This window comes from Arachis duranensis, chromosome 3 (genome assembly GCF_000817695.3).
Source record: "Arachis duranensis cultivar V14167 chromosome 3, aradu.V14167.gnm2.J7QH, whole genome shotgun sequence".
Lineage (NCBI taxonomy): Eukaryota > Viridiplantae > Streptophyta > Magnoliopsida > Fabales > Fabaceae > Arachis > Arachis duranensis.
Window position 1 is genome coordinate 17921215 of NC_029774.3, and position 8272 is coordinate 17929486.

At 32.7% G+C, this 8272-nt stretch overlaps 1 pseudogene; it reads left to right on the forward strand.

Moving 5' to 3' along the window:
• The first annotated feature begins 7166 nt into the window (after positions 1-7166).
• Positions 7167-8084, forward strand: LOC110277833 (luminal-binding protein 2-like; annotated as a pseudogene).
• The last annotated feature ends 188 nt before the right edge of the window (positions 8085-8272 follow it).

An 8272-nucleotide genomic window follows, 5' to 3' on the forward strand; every position in this document is an offset into this window, starting at 1 on the left:
CTCCTCTGCCCTATCATCTTTATGGCCACATTGTCTACCATTCTGATCGCTTCCTTTAACTTCTTCTCGGAACCGATGTTCAATAATCACTTCAGTTTTCATATGAACGGTGACAGCGACATTGCTTTCTGTATTATTAGCTTGGATGCAAGGTCGAAACTGTCTGCCAGCTTGGACTCAAAGAGAAAAGGAATAAAGTATTCGAGGTCCATTTCAAATGAGAATTTGCAAATGATGTCATAATATCCAACAATCTATGTTGCTTGCCGGAGATTAGAGAAAGGCGTGTCCTTGAAGTAGTTGTGAAACTTGGTTTTGAAGATGTGGTGGACGTTGTTGGGGTTGAAGGTGATGCTGTTTTTGAGGACGTGGAGGTGAATGGTTCTGGTGGGTAAAGTGCAAAGGAGGTGGGCAATGTATTAGTCACAGAGATTTGGAAAGTGTGTGGTCCATGACATGTTGACACAAGTGCGACACGTGTGGCAGTTACACCATGGTTTGATCTTGGAGTTGAAGAGGAGGAAGGAGAAGATGGAAAAGAAGACTCTTAAGGTGAAGAAGGGGAGTGTGAATGTTAGGGTTGTGCGAGATATGATGAAAATTGAGGGAGAACGGTGTCATTTTCGAACAGAGGGGATCATGGACCATTTTTCCTTGTTAGAGTTGTCAGGGACCATTTAGTTATCCGTTAGAGTTGACGGAGCAAAGGACCTAAGTGACGGACAGAGTTAATTGTTAAGAACCAATCGAGTAATTACTTCTGGTTGGGCACTAAAGGCTGCGTTTGTTTCTGAGAACAGGATAAGACAAGACACTGAGAACAAGACATAAAAGGCAGAGACACAAAATTTTGTATTCTTATATCTTGTTTGGTGATAAACTAGAACAAATTAGAAAATCTAATTTATTCTTATTTTTTATTCAAAAAATTTGAGACAAAAAATATAATACTAAAAAATATAATTGTAAAAAATTAACAAAAATAATGAAAGAAAAAATAAAAAATAAGTTGTCCCTTGTTAGTATCTATGTGTCCTTCCTGTCATGATGGACACAAAATACAATAATCCAGTGTCCCTTGACACATTGTCTTTGTCTATATCTCTTTTGTCAAACGCATTTTTGTGTCTCTGTGTCGCTGTCGTAGTGTCCTGTCCCTGTAAACAAACGCAGCCAAAGTATCTGGTTCGAAATTCTTTGGAAACTAAAATTGGTAAATATTCTTTTTTTTGAAAACAAAAAATTACATATTTATCAATTACCATTTGGATAAACTACTAAAAATATACTCGAATAATTCTATCGCTAACAAAAATACGCTCAAATTTTATTATCCACAAAAATACCTTTAAATAATTTAAAATCGTGACAAAAATATTCAAAAAAATATTATTTTTTTGTAAGTGACAAATAACTTTTGTATTTAACAAATCACTTATGAATTTGATCCAAAATTTTATAAGAATGTTTAGATAATTGTTTAAAAAATACACATAAAAAATGAGATGAAAATTTGATCTCTATATTTTTTAAAAGTATTATTAGTTGTTGACAAAAAAAAAACAAAAGATATATTCTTAGTGAAAAATCACAAAATTTTAAGGATAAAAATATCCCATCTTTTAAACCATGCTTACAAAAAAAGCGCATCAAAATTTAATTTTTAAAGTATTTTTTGAGAATATATATTTAATATTGGACATTTTGGTCGCATTTTTAAATCATTTGAGGGTATTTTTATCGAAAATAAAATTTGAATGTATTTTTATCGGTGATAAAATTATTCGGATGTATTTTTAGTGATTTATCGTTACTATATTAGACAAAGATATAATTAATTACCATTTTACATATAATAATCTCTTATTTTTGTCGTCAACACAATTCACTTACTGTAAATATGAAATAGATTAAAATAAAGAGTTTCGCATGTTGGCTCATTTTTTTAATAATGGATTAAGTTGTTGTGTTATCCTTCGTTATGAAAAAATAGTGTGATTTAATTCATATTAAAAGTATATTTTTTAATTTAATTACCAAATTTTAGCCTCAGATTTGCAAAAGGTAATATTTGAATAAAAATTTGAGGATTAGATTTCTAGCTATGTGAGTTCGATAAGTAGGGAACATAAATAAAAGGCTCTGATTTGTGAAGAATTTTTTTTAATTTTCATCCATTAACAAATTAGTGGGTCAATTTTATATAAAAAATAGAGGATTATTTACCAAATAATACAAAGATTCAACATATATGGATATCGAAATAATTTTATATTATTTTATGAGAATATACTTCCTTTTTCCACCTCATCTAATAAACCCCTAAAGTAAGCAACAATATGAAATATATACGGCCGATTAGCATACTTCCAATTATGCCATCTAACATAATTTTTTTTTCTTTCATAAACTATGTGACTAGACATTAAAATACAAAATAAAATATAGTGTAAAGTTATTAACAATTAATGTTACAAGTTAGCAAGTGGAAAATGTCGCGAGGAATTAGAAATCGGGCTAAGAAATGACATACGAATTCAAGCTCAAAGATGTAATAATGTTAGTGGACTATCAATCTCCTTACAGTCAAAGCAAGATATCTTACACAACGCTCTGTACAAGTGTGTTAGGGATGCCAATCCCCAACTAATTTCGTGAATTTGAGAAAAGTCGCGAAGCAGCGGCATAAATTTCTAGTGAACCGTTGACCTAGACTTTTCAGCAAACAAAATTGACCCAAATAACAACAAGATATGACACTTCATGTACCTCTCAATGGCAACTCAATGATTTAAGTGTAATCCATCTTTCACATTTCTAATCCAGGTCAACTTGATATAATTTCCTTTACAATTACTGATCCTAGGTGCATCCTAAACTGATGCATGAATTCAGCTTCCAACTTCTAACCTCGTGACTAGTCATGGTCATTCATATCATAGGAAAATCATTTATCAAAATGCTTAGAATTAGAGCTATATCTTCTAACGTATAAGGCACACTCACTAGTTAAAAGATGAAAGGTATGAGTGTCTGGATACCATCTCTTTACCAAAGCTATTATCAAGGCCGGTTGATCTTAGATCACACTAATTTGAGATATATGATAAAACCTAGTGGCCTGTATAAGAGGTTCGACAATTGAATTATATGCATCTCGTAAATTTATGTGAAAACATCTCAAATTTTGTATATCTTTCGAATTATGGACAAATAGTAACTTAAGTTGTCTGAATTAATTAATTAATAAAAATTTAAAAGACTTATAATTAACATTAAACTAACAAGAATACTAACAAAAAAAAATTAACCTCTATACTAAACTAACTAGTATATGTAATAAAATTATCCAGTAAATTAATTTTAACTTAATTATCATAATAACTAATTTTATTATCAACAATATTCAGACAAAATCATATAGATTTTATTTCTAACGACATGTATAAACGAATGTAATTAATAAATAGGTTTATTCTACACACATAATAAAATAATTAATTACATTTTAACATAAATCTTAAATAATTATTATTTTAATTAGCTTAATTATTAAGATTATGGTAACTACGGTTCTCATTTTATACACATTCTATTTTTTTCAGATACAAGATGTGAGGCACTTTGCTGAGTGTGTTGAAGGCTCTACTGAAGCGAAGATATACTTTTAGGAATTTTTATGTTTTGTATTTTGTATATATATGTGTAGTACTCTCCACCTTTATATAAATTTGTACTTTGTCCCTCTTAGAGATTGACTTGGAGAACAGTATTTATATTTTGTCTTTTGATAAACTTTGGGTTGTATATATGTATATATATACTCTGGCTGGCCTTTACTTCGCAGGTCGAGTCTGGAGCTTGTTAATATGTATTTCTTTGGAAAATCTTATCCCATATATATTATGTTTTTTCTATTTCACTATTACCTATGCATTCTATTCTTAACTATTCGAGTGTGAAGCGATTTTTCTATTTTTGTTTTGTTATCCTTTATTTAAGGCTCCTAGTTAAAAACTATTCTTCATATATATACATAAGTACATATTTTGTCTTTTAGAAGTCGTAATACCTCACCACCCCTAATTTACAACTTAAGCGTAAAGTTTTGTGTGGTAGAGTATTACAGAAGTCATTGTATGATTTACAAAAATTTGGACGTATGTGGTATGACAAATTTTCTCATATTTTTCTATCTCATGAATATTAGCAGACCTTATCTGATTATAGTCTATTTGTTAAATTTACTAGTACTCAAATTTTTATTCTTCTAGTCTATGGTTTGACGACATTAATCTAACTGATAATTCAATTTCTGAACTTACGGCCATTAAGTCTATTTTGCACCAATACTTTCGAATTAAACACTTGGGCTCGTTAAAATATTTGTTAGGTATTGAAGTTGCTCAATCAGCAAAGAAAATTTGCTTATTTCAGAAAAAATACTGTCTTGATCTTTTGGAGGATTCTAGTTTATTAGGTGCTAAACCTGCCTTTGTTCCAATGGATAGTGTCACAAGACTATATTAAGACAATAGTCTCCTGCTATTTAACCTTTTTGTTTATCGCCGTTTAGTTGGGTGTCTTATCTATTTCATCACTCTCCAACCAGATATCATGTATTTTACTCAACAATTAAGTTAATTTATAGTATCTCCTACTGACTCTCATCCAAGCGTGTGTTACGATATTTGAAAACTAGCCCTGATAAAGGACTTTTTTTCAAGAGAATCAGAAATTTAGCTTTTCGACTTTAGTGACTTTGATTGGGTCGGATGTCCTGACACTCGACAATCTTTAACAGGTTATTGTTTCTTCTTAGGTAGTTCTTTAATCTCTCCGCTGAAGCAGAATATCATGCAGTTGGCAACATAACTTGTTAACCTCAATGGATACTAAATATGTTACAATTTTTACGCACCTCTCTTATCTGCTCACCAGTTTTATATTGTGATAATCAGAGTGCTCTTCATATTACTGCTAATCCAATTTTTCATAAACGGACAAAATAGTTAGAGGTTGATTGTCATTTGGTTCGAGACATCTTTTATTCTCCATCTTGTGACACGTTTAAAATACTCTTCCACCTTAGCTCATAACAACAACAAAAAAGTCTCACACCGGCCCATAAATTCAGCCGAATAGAATTAATTTGGTTACAATTTCAGCCTATATATTTAGCTTTACCTTTGTAATTTATTCAATCAAGAAATACATATAACACAACCTTCTTTATTTTTGCGTACTTCTTGCGTACTCTTTAAGTTTTATTATTATTTACAAAGTCACTTCCAAAATTTTTCTTCGAAAGATTGGTACATTAAATTGGAGTGCACCGATTTTGAGATATTAAATAATGTCAATAAGAGGGGAGGCTATATTTTTTTCTTTGGTCAAATTTTTGTCCCTATTGAATTTTTTTTGACAATGTTTTTAATAAGACAATCTTTATCACAAAAGATATCGTACTCTTTTCTTTCACTAAAATTTTTTATTGGATTTTCTTTAGTAAGATTTTAATGAGACATAATTCTAAATTGACATTCAAAGGGGGAATGTTGTGATATAGATGTCCATTTAATAATGTATGGTTTCTTTCACAATATGAACGGTTCAATTTTTCATAGTGGAAGGATCATATTATTAAGATAGATTGAATTTAATGAAGTTTGAAAATGGTAACTTTTATACGCATATAAATAGAATAACATGGTTTGAGACAATATACACAACACTAGCATAAAATATCCCTCTCTATACATGCAGGATCGATTCAGAAATATTATTATGAGGCCAATAACATATATAATATGAAAAAATTATGCAAAAAATTATATAATGTAAGATGTATTACAAATATATACTGATAGAGAATATATATTTTAAAGTACAAAAAATATGTGTGTACTTTTTACTAATGAAGTGGTCGATTTTTCGTATCATAAAAATCATCGATAATAGAATATATGTCAAATTTTCTAGCAATTTTCTTTTCCGGATAATTAAAAGACAAGTAACAAGAAATTTATCTTTTATTTTATTTCTGAATATTCATAGTTAAAAAAGATCTTTCGATTGTAGCAGTTGAAACAGAGAAAATTAATACCAAATGAATCAAGAAAAATGATCATAAGAAGAAAAAGAATCCACTTTATTGGATTTGAAAAATTTTTATTTAATTAAAAAAATTTGTAATAATATATTTTTTAGATTTTTTTAATATTATTACTTACTTTTTAGATATTAAAAATCATTAATATTTAAGTTGGACTAGACTTTTATTTATATAAGACTAAATATTAAGCAAATTTTGAAAAAAATTAAATTATACTTAATAACTTATTACTATTAATTTTTTTAAAAATCCATCAGAATCCTTTAATCCAAAATGGCTATTTAATAAAAAAAAAGAGTAAAGGACAAATTCGTCCCTAACCTTTTTTCTCGCAGACATTTTCGTCTTCGAGGATTGGAAAATACTTTAATGTCCCTGATCCCCTAGAAAAGTGGATATTTTTACCCCTCCATTAGAGTCTTTTCGTTTGTCCTGACGGAAAACGGTGACGTAGCTCCTATGGTACTGACCTGGCCGTTACGGGCTGCCACGTCGGATGGGCTTTTGAAAAGAGGACAAATTTATCCCAGAGTCCAAAATGCTATCGTTTCTCCTCCATCCCCAATCTATGAAATCCTTGAGCCCTAATCTTTCGAATGCAGTGTGAGGGTGAAGCGGGTGAAGGAAGAAAGGGAACATTCCGACCCATGGCATCCGACGGAACTCGGCCACAAGTCCGACGGCCAGACCATCGAGTGGCTCCTCGCCAGGCCGAGCCCTCAATCGAGTGAGGTCCTTAGTGGGTCTCAGAGCTACCGCGGGGCTCTGGGCCCTCCCGGCCAGGCCTGATTTCGGTCAAATTTGGAGTTTCGCAGTGGCTGCTCCTCCGCCGGAGATGGTTGTGCAGTCGGTGGCGGTGTTGGTGTCTCAGCAGCAGCAAGCTTCTTTGTTCGTTCACCATCAGCATCAGCAGCAGGAGGAGAGGATTTTGACCACCGCCTCATGAATTATATCATCAAATTGATAAAGAAGAAATACAACAAAGACATCAGCAATGATAACAGGGCAATTGGGAAGCTCAGAAGGGAGTGTGAGAGAGCCAAGTGAGCTTTGAGTAGCCAGCACCAAGTCCAGGTTGAGATTGAGTCTCTTTTCGATGGCAATGACTTCTCTGAGCCGTTGACAAGGGCCAGGTTCGAGGAACTCAACAAAGGTATCAATCCTGATGAGGCTGTTGCTTATGGTGCTGCAATCCAAGGTGGAATTCTTAGTGGTGAAGGCGGCGAAGAAACCAAAGACCTTCTCCTTCTTGATGTTGCTCCTTTAAGTTTGGGATTAGAGACAGTTGGTGGTGTCATGACAAAAATAATACCTAGGATCACCGTTATTCCAACTAAGAAGTCTCAGCTTTTCACTACTTACCAAGATCAACAAACTACTGTGTCCATTAAGGTAAACACATACATTACATTACTGATCATATTCTTATAATGTTGCATATTTTGGTGCCATATATAATAGCTAGTGCCCATGATTTTTTCAGGTTTATGAATAAAATTTGCTGGCATTCTCACTCACTGTTATTGGAGTTGCAGGGGTGTGTCACAAATTGAGGTTATTTTTGAGGTTGACGCTAATGGAATCCTGCATGTGAAAGCAGAGGACAAGGCAGGGAAGAAATCGGAATCGATCACCATCACCAATGACAAAGGACGTTTAAGCCAAAAAGAGATTGAAAGGATGGTTAAGGAGGTTGAAGAACTGGCTGAAGAGGACAAGAAGGTTAGGGAATGATAAAGACAAGCTCTCTGATAAGATTGATTCGGATGATAAGGAGAAGATAGAGGGCACGTTGAAGTATGTTCTTGAATGGTTGGATGATAACCAAAACGCAGAAAAATAATACTTTGAAGAGAAGCTAAAGGAGGTTGAGGCAGTGTGTAATCCTGTTATCAAGGAGGTGTATGAGAAGAGTGGTGGTAGTAGCTCCTCTGGCTTCAATGATGAAGAATCAGCTGATGATCTATAGAGACTAACAGCACCAAGAAATTGCACTCCTCATCCTTACAACCCACTCTAACTCTCTCCCTATCATTCTTGATCCACTTCACCTCCCTCTCCTCAGCAACTCAAATCTGCCCTGACAGCTACTTTTTTTTTTTGCCGCCGACAGCTACTTTACCGCACGCCAATTGCTCTTTCACGTAATGCAATTTT